The 15988-nt window shown below is 35.0% G+C and overlaps 1 protein-coding gene across 2 annotated transcripts in view; it reads left to right on the top strand.

Moving 5' to 3' along the window:
* The first annotated feature begins 485 nt into the window (after positions 1-485).
* The window catches only part of LOC100163919 (domeless 2), a 103036-nt gene continuing 87533 nt past the window's right edge, over positions 486-15988 (top strand). Inside the window, exons 1-2 of one of the 2 annotated variants that reach the window (XM_029485176.1) lie at positions 486-706; positions 785-830. The gene's annotated coding sequence lies outside the window, so the exon portion shown is untranslated. Of the gene's footprint in view, positions 831-15988 lie in introns of both variants that reach the window. The other variant, XM_029485178.1, reaches the window with a different exon arrangement.

The following is a 15988-nucleotide window of genomic DNA, read 5'->3' as shown; positions in this document are numbered from 1 at the left end:
ACGGCTAGAACATTAAGAAAACGGACATACTTAAAAGTAAAATCATATTGAGAAATACAGAAAATAAGAAAACTTAATATTACAAAAAAAAAATGTGAAGGGGGATCTATCCCTCCTCCCCGTAAATACGCCACTGAACGGTAGAGGGCGCGTGTAGTTCGCGCGCGCACACATACACTGACACGTACATACGCACACATACACATAAAACGTAAACATAATACAATATAATATTATTACCTATAATATTATACAATAATATATTAAATACGTTTGCACATATATGTATATATAACGTGCATCTCCTCACCCAACCTGTCGACATCCACTCACCACAGGTTAGTCAGATGAGTCACCTGTTTGCCATCCCTACCACGCCGCACGGCTTGTTCCACCCGGTGGCGGCAAACAACCCCCACCACCGCGGCAGCAGCACCGGCGATAGCGACGACGGCGGCAGCAGGTGGTTTTTTTTTCGTCCATCCATCGACTACGGCCGACTGCCGAGCAAGTGCAACAGTTTCGTTTGTTCAGTCATACTAAGCTGTAGTGGTTTAGGTTATTTTTTTTTCCTCGGCTCGCGATGAGTACATTTACATCGTATCGTCGTCGTGTCTTTAGCAGCTTACTTATGCATTCGTCTACACAATCCACGCGTCTTTTCATTATTTCATTTTGAATTTTTTTTTAACCCGTTTAATATTAGGTATATATTTTTTTTATAATTTATTTTTAATTTAATTTAAACTTGACGTTTCTCAATGTTTGCCGCCAAACCGTTTAGCCAAAAAACAAGAAACGAATTAACCACGACGAAGACAATATATTAGGTAAGTTTATCATAATATAGTAGTTGCTATAGTTCATCATATTATTAATAAATCACCCTCGAAAATAGTAATATTAATATGTGCGTATGTACCACAGAGTAGGAGGTACCTATATTATACTATACGTACACGACTAACTGTATTATAGCAACCCGTCGTGGGTAATATTATTACATTTTATGATATCGAAATCATAATATATTTATCCCGTTGTACCTATAGAAATCGGCCAAATTATCACGTAGGTAGTCGTAGTGGAGGTCAGTCGCAGGTTTCGTATATTTTGCCGCTACACAATAATAATTGTAATGTACGCGGGCACGTGATAGGTATTATCGCCGTTGTTTGTGCCGGCCGACATAACGTGCTCACAAGAGCGATTTTTAATCTTCGGTTGTGCAATATTATGTGCAAATTGTCGGTCGGTACGATATATTTTTTAGGCCGTTAGCTAGCGTCGGACGGCGGAAGAGCGAGCGTGCGAGAGACGATGACGGGTCTGGCGGCATTTCCGAGAAACGCCGTCGGGCCGGCCCCGACTACTACAACTCTCGTCGCCGACTGGCCGCCGCCGTCACCGCCGTAGTAGTACCGCGTCGCGTAATCGTAGTTGTCTACTACTCTACTCGTATTATTATTATTATTACTACTATTACTATTATTAATACTATTATATATTTTATAATATTATGGTCAGCGCAATGTTGCCGGCGTCTCTGTGGACGTCGTAAAAATCGGCACGGCGGCCGTCCGTGGCGCCGCATATGGTAATGCGATTTGGCAACGTCGGAGGAAAGTAGGTGGACGACGAGTGGGCAGGAGGTGGAGGTGCTTGTGGAGTTGGAGTAGGAATAAACATCAAAACACGACTGACCCGCCACCCGCGTTTTCTGTGCGTGCACAAATCGTTGTTACATATTATTATTATTTTTATTACCATCATTATTATTATTATTGCTACGGACACGATAGTAAAATGTGCATTGTGCATAATGTAATGTAATATTATTATTGCCGTCGTAAGATTTCGATCGTGAAACGCGCCCGGCTGGTGAGTGGTGACGTCCACCGCCAAAAAAAAATGTTTTTTTTCAGACGTGCGTAAAGTAATAACAATTTTTCCTAATAAAAAAGCACGAAGTATATTATGTTGCGTAGGTAAAAAAACGTGTGGACAATTTTTCATGTCAAAAGACACTGGAAATTATAAACGTCATCGTCGTCGTATATCAATGGTTTTTCGCGATCGTCTGGGCGTCGCGTTTTCCGATCTATTGGTTCCAATAATAATTGTTGTTTTCTTAAAAAAAATTTTCCCCACGATTAACTTGTTGCCATTTACGATTTAAGACGATTTCACGTCGTCTATTCCTTGTTTGTTATTGCTGTTATCATTTATTATTAGTAGTTATTTATAATCATTATTGTAAGTTAAATCTACGGGCTATGACCTATCTAACTTATAAGTTAATATAACATACACGCACGAAACGTTCGTACTGCGCATTCATTTAGCCGCCGTACACACGCGGGTACGATTACGTCACGTACTCGCGCGTCGCTACTTAATAGTATCGTGACGATATTAATATTATTGATTGTAATTATTATTATTTGTGTTTTACTGTTCCAAAATATTTTAAGTACAACTATGCATAATTTCACGCGTAAAAATACGTACGTCAAAACGATAATTTCATCCGTGGTAATCAGTGAAAAATATGTTTTGATTATTATTATTTTATAATATTTTTTTTATCTTGTTATAAGACGATTTTTATAAATTATAGGTACCTACATATTTTTATTCTTTTCGTCAAATATAAATTTGATAATATTTATCCTGTTTTTACGTTAGTAATAGGTATTAATATTATAATTAATATGAAAGTTACTGTGTCGCCTATAATCGATACTATATATAACCATTTCATTCAGTTTTACAGTGTCCATAACCCAGTTTTATGGTTTTGTCTCATGCTAATTTAAAAAAAAGAATTCAATTTAATATAATACATATAGTATAATTAATATATTCTAAAAACAGTCAATAGTCGAAAACGAAATAGATTGTAGGAACTGATATATACTATTTTCACATGAAGAATGATATTATATAATAATATAATTTTTTTTTGTCTTAGTTTTTCTTAAAATTTTATATTTTTTACTATTATGAGTACAGATATAACCACTTCAACTTGGTAAAATTGAAAGCCGACAAGGCGACAACAATATGGGATCTTTACATATAATATCCCTCCGACACCCCCTGATCACGGTTTAATCCGGTCCTGTCTATGGGTTAGCTGCTGTAGTCAACTTTCCTCATGTGATCGGCTTATAGTATCTCGGATGAAAAATATCTACGTTTGCAGGAAAACCACGAAACAATCGGAGAAATCGCTCCGCTAAAGGTTTCGATTGTATACTATACGTCGTCATAGAGTAGTTTGTTGTAATGGATGTGTTTTATTTGAGTTTATTGAAAATCATTGTAGACAAACGATTCTGAGTGGAGACAGTGTGCAGTCCCTAAATTTCTCAAGATATTTTACATATATTTATTTTTCTGTTAGGTATTTAACAGTAAATGACTGCTAAAATTACTATTTTAATATTATAATATTAAACATTATTATTATTATTAAAAATAAAGTCTAAATAATTTTAAAATTGCAGTGGTGGATAATATTAATAAAGCACATAATTTTATTTCTGTTATTTTTTAACCGCACTGCATTATTTATGGGAGACTTTTTAAATTATTTTTTTATTGAAAATTAAATATTGGTCCCGATATTAATTATTTTAATGCAACGGTACGAGAGATTGACGTTAAACGATATTATTAAATGTATTATTAACTTGTGCTTTTTAGAACATTAAAACACTTAAAAAACAATTTTAAATCTCAACGAAAAACTACTTTGGGTAGGTCGTGTAGTTTGTATTAGGCGTTTCTCTCGCGGCGTACTACAACAACTACGTTTACAATCGACCTTTGTTTGTGTCACGCTCTCTATGGGGTTTCTGACCGCTAACCGAAAATGTGTGCCTTTTTTTTTATTATACTACAATAACAATCATCGTGTTCAGGAAACCGCGGTCTTTAACGCCCGTTTTAAATGCAAAATCCGTAATTGAAGTTGCCGATGAAAAGGGCGCTTGAGCCGATGCGTGAAATAAAATGTTTTATGAAAATATGTGTCTTGAAGGGATTACATAATAATATTATAATAATAACATCAGCACAATAATGATAATTTTATAGTTATTGATTTTATCTAAATTATTTTACTTGTACACGTGTTCGTTTAAGATTGAAACATTTTTATTATGAACAACTGCAATAAATAATATATAATAATATGGAAATATTATTGTTTTATTGAACATCGGAATTTTTAATTGTATGAACAATAATTAGACGTCCACAAATACACAGCCATTTCATATTCGATGTTCTTATAATAATATAAAATATAAAATATAAAATCATAAAATATAGGTAGTTGACAATTGTTTTATTTTATTTTTGCAAATCTAATACATTTTTTCCAGTGACGGTCCAGTTTTCAAATAAAGGTTGAACGGTACAATTAAGATTTTTCGTGCTAAGATTCTTCATTAAAATATATCAAAACTTTTCTCTCGTTTCGTGAATGTTCGAAAAATATAATACAATAACAGTTTCTCGACGACAACAATAATTATTCAGCAAATATGCTTTTACACAGTGACAATAGATATTAAAATAGTATTCCGAGAAACCTTAACGATCACAATTCGCAAATCGCAGGTACTATTAAAACATTACCTATATATTATAATGTAATATATTTTAATATATTTAATATGCATGTTATAACAATTTAATAAATTAGGTTAAATAAAAACTTTGAAATAGGTACAATGCAAAATTCTCGATATCGAAATGCCATATTTCTCAAAACTTCTAAACATTAAAATTGAATATTATTCATTAATTATCAGCCCTCATAATATAATATTTTATAGTAATAATTATGTTATGACTATTAGGTAATCATAATTCATAATAATATAATATAATGTACGTAAATGCTAGTACATGAAACTAATTATAGGTACCCCATATTATTATACGGCCATATTATTATTATATATACAAAATACTCGTCGTTTGTGATTTTTCTAGACATAACATTATCACAATATCGAAGCATATTATAGCACAATAGCTTATTTCCGGCTGACTGAGACGCACAAAGCGACTGAAAACAACGTTCTTGACTGTTTATTATTATTATTAATTTTTATTACAGTTGTCATGCATATTTCGTGTGTGCACGTCGAAAATGAGTTTATGCGACCTGACCGACCGGGAGGAAAATAAAACGCACTCAAAGGGAATGTATAAATACTAGTTTGAAAACACCACATGTGTTTCGAATGAGTTTGGCATTTTTTTTCCCATTATTATTATTATTTCTGTTTGAATTGAAAACGTGCGTATACGTATACAATATTATGGTTTATCTGTCCGTATAAGATGACCAGCGTTCGAGATTAAAAGTGAAATGCTGAAGACTGGAGTCGTTTAACCCTTGTTGTGGGAGTCGTCGGACATGTGATGAACACGTCGAACGTACGTGGTGCGTATACGATATCTCTGCTGTATTTATTATTTCTCGTGGTCGGTTGACCGACAGTTAATATTGGCTTCGCGTAAATAGTAATGCACTTAATAGTTAATAATATGATGTTATAGTTGTTACCATTACGTCGAATTTTGCACGACAATAATATCGTATAGTATGAACGTGTGCGTATTTATAAACGCGTAAAATAATATCAAATTTATGGGCTGGTGGAATTTTAAACCTCACCAGAAACCCGTGTCTAGTTGCTTCCGTTCCCCCTTTCCCAATATTCCCGCCGAAGTCGGAATATAATGATTTAACAGTTACAAGCAATTATTATTATTTAATATTTCAACATTCAAAAATATTTCATTATTATTAATAAATTATTATCAATATAAAATAAATTATAATGCTTTAATAAATTAGTATACCATACAGTTTACTCTGATTTCGTCAACGGAACTGATAACCGGGCCGTATCGATGATTTTGGTTCATGCAGGCCACATGGTTCACATAGATAATACATTATAATATTGTATATTTATCTTTATCTTATTTATTTTTAAACGTTTTAAATCATTATGACTTATGACTTATGAGTTTATGATTATCTCCTCGATTTCCCTCCCGGAGATCTTCACACCGGCTGCCGCGCGTAACAGTACGTGTACACTGTTATGCTTTTATATTTTTTCCTACGAAGTACAAATAAGTGAATAACATCACAAAATTCGCATTCGTAATTATTACAGACAATCTCCTTGATTGAGAATAATAACGAACAATTAATTAATCAAAGAAAACGCTATTGCACGACTTCCGGTCGTCGTCGAGATCAGGATCCAAGAGTGTTTAATACGAGCAATGAGCATTATTATACAACATCTATTGAATTACAGCTGCATCGAACCTCTAAAAATTGTGCACAGTGAAACTGCGCCCGTTTTTCGAGTCGACAAAAAAACATCTCGACGACGTAAAAAAAATGCCCATCGTTTGTTGTACAAACGGCGTTTTCATCTAAAACTGAAAAGTACAGGATAATGGATATTATTAATTCTGGGAATTGTTGCGAACTAGTATAATAATATAATATCGTAATATGCGTACAGTGTGTAGGATAAACAAAGACGGTGGTGAATGCTGGCGTTGTAATATTCTTTTTATGTATCTATCGTATTTTATTTTGAAACGCGTTAACTCGCCCGCCCGGGCACGGCAATAACATAATATAACACAGTGTAATGAATAAGTAAACGGACCGCTGTCGATCCAACGGTAGACGATAATAACTTATTATCAATAAGTAATAACCACACACCGGAATTGTAAGCACTAAAAAGGTGCTAAATATGATGAAAATAACGAAATAATATGCATAAAAACATTTAAAATATAATATGCAGTAGGCATACATTTAAACCAGGTTGGACCAAAGGCACCTACGGTAGGAGCTATAATCTAATTATTTATTTTCTTTTATAGCACTTAGCAACATACATATCGATTATTCACAATTTTTCAGTGATAATATTTAAAATTAATTGATGTAGGACATAAAGTCTTTAAAGTAAAGAGGAAATAGTTTATTTATTAAGACCTATAATATAATAGTGTATAAAATATGCAAATTATAATAACTAATAACTAATTATTACCCTTCAAATATGCATCAATATGCAAAATAAAACTTGGTCGATGAAGTCAGATTGATTTGAAACGCCGCCCACATTACAAACCATCGTGGTCGTGCATACACTCAGTTTGAATATGCGAACGCATATAATTTCGGTCTCTAGTAACAACCATTATTGTTATCTCGGTTTCGGAGAAATAATAATACTACGTGCGTCCGAAAAACGATTACGAGCAAAATGTCGCAGTCTGCTTGATGGAAAATGTGTTCACGTGAGGTTGTAGTTGTGCCGTATAATTGTTGTGATTATTATTTTAATAATCGACATGTGTCCTTGTCGTGTTAAATTAAATTGTGTGCAGATTCCTCCCTATCATTGCACCGGCCGTGTAAATACTAAGATTTCGAAAGGTTACGCACTTACGCGTAAAACTCTTCGGGTTTCGAGTTATACGCGAATAGCGCTGATAATAATAATATGTAGGCATGTATATGTATAATGTGCGATAGTAATATATTTTATGTATTAAGGTCTAAGGAAGCGTTAAAAATGTCATTCGACCCAAATTCTGATCATCAGACATTCTGAGATCTTTCATACACGTGTATAATATGCATCTGTTAGAAGTAATGTATGGTTGGGACCGGATACAGTTTTTGTTTTTATAATGAAAAAACTTTTTCGACCTAGAGGTGTAGATTGTAAATTGTTGTAATTTTTCAGTTTTCCATAGTCTTCGATTTAAATCGCTAAAGATAAGCACCAATGACTCTACCAATGACCAGGTTTGAACACCAACCGAGCCGGCTTATAAACTGTAGGTATCGGAATCTTTTTATTTTTTTTCATTTTATTCAATTTGTTATGCTATTGTAGCACATGTGAGGATTCACATACCACATGTTCGGGTGTCCCATTAATTGTGTAAGAATACAAATATTTTTCAGAATATTTATTATCATGGAATCAGCAGTTGTACACAATGGAATGGAAAAAGGTTCGTTTTGTCTGAAAAAACGGTGCGTTTGTGATCCTCTTTAGACGCCGAAACTCAGATTTACAGTGTTCTTATTATATATATATATATGTCTATAGAGAACATGGATAATAATGGCTTTTTGGTAATTTATACGTCGTTTTTTTCCAACTGATTTTTTTTCTTACGTTTACCGAGGGACCGAATTCCGTGGATTTGTTTTTCGACATTTATTTTGGTTATTTTATTATGGCCGAAGTAAACGAATTTTAGCGATCGTCACGAGTTGCAGCCACTTGTAGGATGGTGTGTGTATGGTTTTTACAATTCTACGTGCCCGCGCGTAAACAGTGGTCATTTTTCGTCCTCGCCGTACGTGATTCTACGTGGGTGTGGCGGGACGTGGTTGGGGTTCAGTGAAGCATAATAATTATCGTCCGTTTGTGTGAGTGCGTGTGTGGTTGTCCGTTTCTCCCCCACAACGTAGTGTGTTATGTGTACTTGCCGTTCACTGCAAATCACCGGTGCAGCAGTCGTATTATAGGTATTCATTACTTTATACGGTGGCGGTGGCTGTGGTGGCGCGGTGGTAGACATACGATCTGAAGCGGCGGTGTCTGTGCCATTGTCACGACAACAATAATAAATCCGCAGTTTTGTTGGGGCCCGCGGTCGGTCATTATAAGTAATATACGATATACCTATATAACATTGTTGTCGCTGATGTATTGTTGCCTAAATTATTGTCATACCGCGTTGCAGGTGTATATTATATGCACGAGTCTCGTGTGCATATTATACAATTACACACACTGCACCGTTGTGATGTACCGCCACGGTGCGGCGGCGGTGCGTGCAATTATTTAAATCGTAGTAATACTGCACGCGACCACCCCGAGACGGTGGCGGGCGCGCGGATGATCTTTTCTACTCCGTCGTGGTTTTTTTATTATTATTAGTGTATTACATATTTTTTTCTCGTATAATATAATAATATTTCGATTAACGTTATAGCGCGTGTGGGACACGAGCCACTCGTTACGTATTTTATTGATAGTGGCGACACGGGGCACGTGCCAACCGCAGTCACATGACGCTCGGCTCGCCGCCGACCCGTGGGTGACGACGAAACGACGCCGTTGTGTGCCGCTGGCTGGTGGGTTGCGGGGGGATGGCGGTCAGTGGTCTGCGATTCGATGCGCGGGCGGGGCGGCGCCCCCTTTTTCCGTTTCATTTCGCACGCACTTACCCCAGTCGGCCGGGATCGCCGTCGCCCCCTACCCCTCCCACAACTTCTCCGACACAGCCAACCCCCCCACGACGCTCAAATTCGCGCTCGAGTCCCGGTCCAGAGGTAGTTTTAATAACATTATTGATATTACCGACGATTTAACGCTTGTAGGGTCTCGAGCGGGTGGTGGGTGGGGGACAAGCTCGCGCGCACACACGTGACGCGCATAGCGATTAAATACTATGCCGATTAACGATAATATTGTTATCCCAGTCTTGCCGGTGGCGGTGCAACGCGGTGCATATCGCTGCTGCAACTCGCTCACCTGCACCGTGTGTTGCGGTCGTCGTCGCCGCCGGTCGGACGGTCGGGGAACATCGTCGATAATTTCATTAATATTGAGAAATAGTTATATTATGTATAATCATATACTTGTCGTCGTGTTCCGCGTATAGACAAATAAAAACACTGTAATCAGGCGTGGATCTAGAAATGAAAAGGGAGGGCCTAGACGAACAAATTTATTTCAAGTACATAAAAGCATAGGCATTAAGTTTTTACAGTGAATAAAATATTCAGCATGCATGCTTATTATAAAATAATAATAATAAGTAACATATTTCAATACCAAAATTATCTTTTATTGGATCTATACTTATATTATAAAGCTGAAAAGTTTGTTTGTTTGAACGCGCTAATCTTCGGAACTATAATGGTTCGAATTGAAGAATTATTTTTGTGCTGGATCTTCTATTTATCGAGGAAGGCATAGGCTATATTACGTCGCACTACGACCAATATATTAAGCCCGGGGAGGTGGTCAAACAGGGGTTTTGAGACTTATGATGGAAATATTTGTTTATAAATAGTTGCTATTGATTATAGGAGAAATAATTGGTAGAATAGTATTTATTTATTATTGGTAATCGTGCAGATCAGGGGCAAGCATGATGCATCAAATCGACACATTGCCTACCGGGGTAACTGAGTTGCAGCGAGTACACCCAAAAGGAGTTAAACAATCACAATTTGTTTAAGAGTTTTTGACGGGCATCGGATTGCGCGGGATCAATTCGTATTATATAATTACGTAGGAAAGAATGAAATATTTTTAAGTACCTAAGACCTAAGGGTAGGTACCAGGCTCCCTTGTATCAGCGCCTGCCTGTAATAATTTCACCACATCGTTCTGTCAATTGTGTACAAAAATAATAAAATATTTTGAACTCGAGTGTGAGCAAGTCTAGCCCCCGAACCTAACAATATTGTGGCGGCATTTATTTATCGCGGAATGACGAAGGTGGTTTTATAGTGCCCGCAAAAAAATAATTCTATCTACAAGACGACAATAACCAACTATTATATTGTACCTACTATTTGTTTATCGGCGGTGGCCGGTGAATGGGTTGGGGCGTGGACTTTTGAGCATCTGGCGCTAAATCGCATGCATCGATAAATGAATTTAATATTAAAACGACACGAATGCCGGAGCGTAGGCTCTCGGGGTGTGCCTTCGACAATGGTTGATAATGTATATTTTATTATATTATGTAATATTCGTGACTCGGGCACCCCTCCGGGGTAGTCTCTCTCCGTTCGCGGCCACGGTGGTGCATATTTTTTTCATAATTTTTACTATCATAAATAATTATTATATTATTATTATCATACCTATTGTACCTTCGTCGCGGTCGGTCAAATCATCGTTGCGGTGGTGGGTCGGCGGGTTGGGTTGTCGGGATGCGCTCACCGGGCGGGTTGCTTACTTACCGCCGAGCGGGTGGGCGGGCGGACAGGCACCGCTCGTTCGCGCGCGCAAGTGTGTGTGTGTTGTTTGACTTTGCGCGATATCGATTCCGCGCGCACCGTATACCCGTTTGTCCGTGTTGGTGTGTTATTATTATATAATATTATTACCTATTTGTTTATTATATTGTGTATATCGCGTTACCACCCTGCACCGTAACAACATTATTACTATCGATATTATTATCATAATTGTTAATAGGATGTCGTTGCAGTGGCGGAGGAGTAGGAGTATGCTCTTCGGATATAGTCGGGGATATAGTGATAAATCGTGCGAAACTAACGCATCGGTTTTTGGTATATCGCGTATTTTCCCGACGATTTATAAACTGTCTATGTTTATTAAATTACGATGTATATGTATGTCCTATATATAGTGTACCTACTCAATAAAGTTGGGTATTGATATAATAATATTGGGATGATCGATATTTGTCGTCGATGTAATAATATAGTATAGATAACATTTCCCAGCAAAAAAAACGTAGTCGAGTCCTATATACATTGACGTGTCTTGCATGTTACGCGAGTTTTAAAATTAATGCGTGATTGTATTGGTAGGTTATAATGTGTACGAGGTAGGTACTTATAACCTTTTTTGTGAGTTATCGTGAATGTTTGTCTTTATAACACACCTACACCTTTATTCTAATAAACATAGTATTGCATATTTGATGAAAAAATGTATATTATGAATTAATTGTAATAACGAAGCTTATTATTACCAGATCGAAAAATCGTGTAGTATAAAAAGTTCTTACTATCATTGAAAGTGTCCGCGAGTTTTTTAAATCCGCGCCAACGAAAAATTAAGAATAGACCAAAAGAAGCTAGGAAAGTAAAAACGGTCAATTATATTATTACCTATAAAGTGTATTACCTATAAGGTATTCTACGGCTCGTCGTTATCAATCATAGCGATATATCGTATTATCGTTTTACCACCAACGTTTTTATTTTTATTTCGCGGTCAGTTGTGTTAGTTGCGGTTTTGTCATCTAGACAAACATTATAATTGATTATATTATTTTATTTAATAATATCATAATGACAATACACTAAGTAGTGAAACAAAGTACGCATTATATCACTAATAAATTACTTACGTACCTATAACTACATTTTTACGCCGCGGTCGTCTCAATTCCCGGTTGTAGGATACCAACCACAAACATATTTCACTTAGCTGGCCTGTTACTCGAGACAAACGACGAAACTCGGATTACGATTGTTTCCTTATAATTATTAGATGTATTGATATTAGATGTATTGATGAATGTATTATTTAAATATGATCGATATAAATCCAACAACGAGTGCAACCTGGCTGATCCAATTAGTTGTGTTTAATTTGAATCTGTTGTTAATACTTTGAGGTAGATATATTATTTAATTAGGTATTAGAGTGTGCCAAAAGTGACAGCGGCATCCAAGTGTTTAGAGGTTCAGCCCTGTATATTTTCTATTATTTATTATTAAAGTTGTTTTGCTTTTAGGTAGGTATAGTGCCACAGATATCAGTAAAATCAAAACTAACTTTTCACCGACTATCACATATTATAGTATAGCTATATATACTTAGTATCTACTATTATATTGATGGCTTTATTTTTAGTAATGCGGACCGTGAAAATTTCACTTATTGTTCCCCGAGGGTTGTGCACGAATTTCTAATCCGACATTTTTCAAATTAACCTAGGACAATTAATTTTTGCCTTTTTCTGGCTATTATATTAAATTGTATCACAAAAACGTGTGTAGTATACCGTCGCCCATTGTATGCCTATTTTTGCTATATTGGAAAGTGGCGGGTTTGTAGACCTGCCGACCAGGAGTATAATATGCAAGGTTGTCTCGGTTTGGAAATACGGCCATTGTGTTGGAAGTCACTAAAAAGACAGCTTTTGTGATTGAAATCTCTATACGTTCGGGTTCTGGCCACCCGGGGGGTCTCGCGTGTAGGTCGTCAAATCCCGTAGGGACGACTCTATTATACGCCTTTTCGGTAAGTAAGTATCCTGCGTAGAGGATTCAATGATATATAATATATATATATGTGATCTAAATATTTTATATATACGTCCATGGATTGTAAATCGTATGTATACGAAATTATAGTACGTTATGGAATGTGTTTCAAATAATAATAGGAATATATATAAGCTGCAGTATATTATATATTAGCGTTGGAAAAACGAATACGATTTATATTATATTATTCCATATTGTTTATATGACCATTTGATTGTATCTTATCCACGTGTACGATATTATGCGGCATTTAAAGTACTTGGGTAACTTGATCCTAAGTTTATTATTGAACAAGTCCGCAGTCGCACTGCCGGGAACGACCCGGGCTTAAGTTCGGACTGTGCAGCACCGGGGGTAGGATTGGCAACCCTCATGTACCTAATTATTATATTATTATTATTATAATACATACTCCACGGGAAAGATCTGTCAGCCCCGGATGTCCGTGGACCGCCGCTGGTGTCCGATATCGATATGCATGCGGAAATCCGTTTGCGTATACCCTCGACGTGCCTTTGGTGCGGACGTATAATACCTATACATTGGCAGATGGCAGAAAACAAATTCTATAACCACGTAAAATGTTGCGTTTATGAGTGTATACTGTATAGCCGTATAGGTATAATAATACAATGTATCATTTATTCATTTGTAAAAGGTAATTTATATTTAGGTACCCGCGGGACGACAGTGTATAATAATATATAATATGTAACGTCCTATAAATGTTATATCGATCCTTACCAGCGCCAATCGAACACATCTTCGCACGTGCATTTCGGTATTTGTATCATTATTTATTTTTCCTTGAAACTTTATCTTGCTGTAGTATAATAGAGACTCGCGACGGGGAACCCGCGCCATTAGAATCCCCGAATCTGAGTAGGATCGAATTACGCACGTATTTTTGCGACTGTGTCGAGGTATAGACTCGTGTTTGGTATAACGTTTGAACGTCTCGACAAGGGATCATTTTCGTCTGACCGACTCGACAGCGCTGAGTCGATGACGGCCGTCTTGGCGTCTTGTACAAACGTAATATATTATATATTTTTATACAGTGTGTCATTTACGCTCGTAAAATTATTTTACATTTATGTAGTTTTGAAACGAATACCGGAAAAAGTCCTTAATATTTTTTTTTTTATTTAAATATTATGTGTTTCGGCATGCCCAATTAAAAAACGATATTATCTCGATTATATTAATATACAAGCTTTGATTTACACCATTACAATCTACACTGAGATATTACTTTAACGATATCAACATTACGTAGATAAAATAATCTTTGTTAGTAGCTTAGCAAATTAAAAAAAAAATGTGATCTATGTGATCTTTCTTAATTTCAATAAGTATGTAATTTATAAAAAAATATGTCTCGTGTAAGCGATAGTCTAGTATTATACTGAATAGCCAACAAATAGGGAATAATAAGGTCGTTGCATTACGCATAGATTGAAATACAATCAAAGCCGTTCAATCTATAGTTAAAATTTGACACTGATTGAAATTAGACAATCAACTTATAAAAATAATTCATAGAGCAAGTTGTCCAAACTCAATTGAGAAACGTATGTAAACAATTTATGACATCTGTGAGTTTAGTAAGAAAATCATTGAAAAAGGGAAAAGTAAGTATCCTCGTAGTGCACCTCGTCCTAGACTCTTAAGTAATTGTAACTGTTTAAAATACATTTTAATTTAATGATAAATCATTGCAAACGCAAAACGTTTCTGAGCGAAGACTGTCGGTTAGCTTATTTTACTTTAATAGTTACTAAGTATTTATATTTTATGATACATTTATATTGCTATCATATTAATACGGTATGTTGAATTAATTTTCACCGAAAACCTTAAATTTATTGTAATTAATTTATTTTATCATAAGAAATGATATTTTTATTTATTGTTATTAACTTTTGAGTCAATACCGACTTACCGTATAATACGACCTATTAAATAGGATCGTGGAAGGTATCAATAAGAAATAACTTAAAATTAATCTAAAAGTTTTTAAAATGCCATTTTACATATCTCATTCTCAATAATAATATCTATCGAGATAGCCAAATATCAGTGCCACTAGTCGATCCGGCGTAAAATTATTTTCAAAACAAAAGTATGATATTTAATTATTAAAAACTGACTTGTGCCCCTTTTCACAAACACCGTCCAATTATAAACTAATAGGTATACGTAAAAGTGTAAAAGACCCCGTGAATAATATTTTTGAATTACAATAAAATAAATAAAATCATTATTCTTCATAAAAATATTTACACAAAAATTGTGTTTAAATATATTTTTAATGTGAGATAATAATTATATAACTGTTGTTTTATGCTAATTATTAAATAATTTACCAACGACTTTAAATTATTAGTCTGCTATCTCATTATAGGTAAGTTTATTAATGGTATTAGGATCCAACTAATATTGTTTTTTTTATATATAAGTACTGTATATAGTTTGCTTTAGCAGTTTACATATTTATGTCATAATATTATTCGTGATCTACACGTTTAACCAAAGTGCAGTAATTGTCCGTTCAAATGACATAATTTTAAACATCTTCTATTATTATTTTCTTTTTTTACTAAAAAATGTAATTTAATTCAAATATTTATTGTAATTATAGCAAATAAAATAAATGTTGAAATATTATTTGATTTGCATAAAACAATTTTAATTAATGTTAATTTGTTTTTTTTCTTAAAGATTTCAATAATAAATTGTACGAATTATTTTATTAATCATAAATTTTATAAAATTATAAGCACTAATGGACTAGGTAGGATGGACATTCTCAGAGGCAACATGTATAATTAGCTAACAATTCCC

This window comes from Acyrthosiphon pisum, chromosome X (genome assembly GCF_005508785.2).
Source record: "Acyrthosiphon pisum isolate AL4f chromosome X, pea_aphid_22Mar2018_4r6ur, whole genome shotgun sequence".
Taxonomy (NCBI): domain Eukaryota; kingdom Metazoa; phylum Arthropoda; class Insecta; order Hemiptera; family Aphididae; genus Acyrthosiphon; species Acyrthosiphon pisum.
This window is presented reverse-complemented; position numbering and strand designations above follow the sequence as displayed.